Genomic DNA, 994 nt, shown 5'->3' on the forward strand with positions numbered 1-994 from the left:
CGTGCCGCAACCCAAGCACGCCTTGGCCTTGTCGGCGCCGCAGATCGTGCAGGTCTTGAGAGTGTCGAGTTTTTTGCCCCTCGCTCGGGCCATGCGATTCTCATACTCCAACTTCTTCTCCCGCCACGACATGACTCGGGGCGCGTCCTATCGCCGCTCCTCTCGACTCGACTCTCTCGCCTGCTCCGAGTCGCAAACGCAAAATCGCTCAATCTTACGCCCGGGCCTCCAGAGTCTGGCAGAGAGGCCTCGCCCACCACCTTCGCTCGCTCCTGCGGCCCACGAGTCTTAGCATGACGCCGCAGCCTGTCAGTTACCTACCAGAACTTCGGCGCGCGGCGAATGCTAGGTCCCGGCACCCGAGACACGCGCCAAAAAGTCACCCTAGGAGCCGCGCCGCGCGCGCGAACTCGCGCGACTGGAAGATACCGCAGCCGCTGTGGCCGACGTCCGGGACGGACACGAGCGCGTGGACGTCGCCGCCGTAGAACGCGGTGACGAACTGCGCGAACGCGTGGAGCCGCTCCATGCGGCACCAGCCCTGGGCGTAGGCCTCGCAGGACGTGTCGAGCCCGCCGTCGTCGACGACGCAGGCGGCGCACCGCGCGCGCGCCGCGTAGCGCGCGTCGCAGACGTCGGCGGCGCCCGAGACGTAGACGACCGTCCGGCGGCCGTAGGCGTCGATCGCAGACGCGGCGCCCGTCGCCGCGGCGTAGTCCGGCAGCGGGCCGGCGAGGCCGTAGCCGTAGGCGTCGTAGTCGGCGCAGCGGCCGCCGGGCGCGGCGAACGCGTAGGAGGTCGAGGCGATCGTCGCGTTGTCGCAGCAGCGCTGCGGCGGCAGCGCCGGGCGCGACGCGTTCAGGTAGGTCACGGACGACGGGTTCGCCACGAAGTACTCGACCGCGAGCCGCGTCTCGAGCCGCGAGAAGAGCGCGTAGCGCATCGCGATCTGCCCGCCCGCGGAGTGGCCCGCGACGACGACCCTTTCGAGGGC

The sequence above is a fragment of the Aureococcus anophagefferens genome, assembly GCF_000186865.1.
Source record: "Aureococcus anophagefferens unplaced genomic scaffold AURANscaffold_170, whole genome shotgun sequence".
NCBI lineage: Eukaryota > Pelagophyceae > Pelagomonadales > Pelagomonadaceae > Aureococcus > Aureococcus anophagefferens.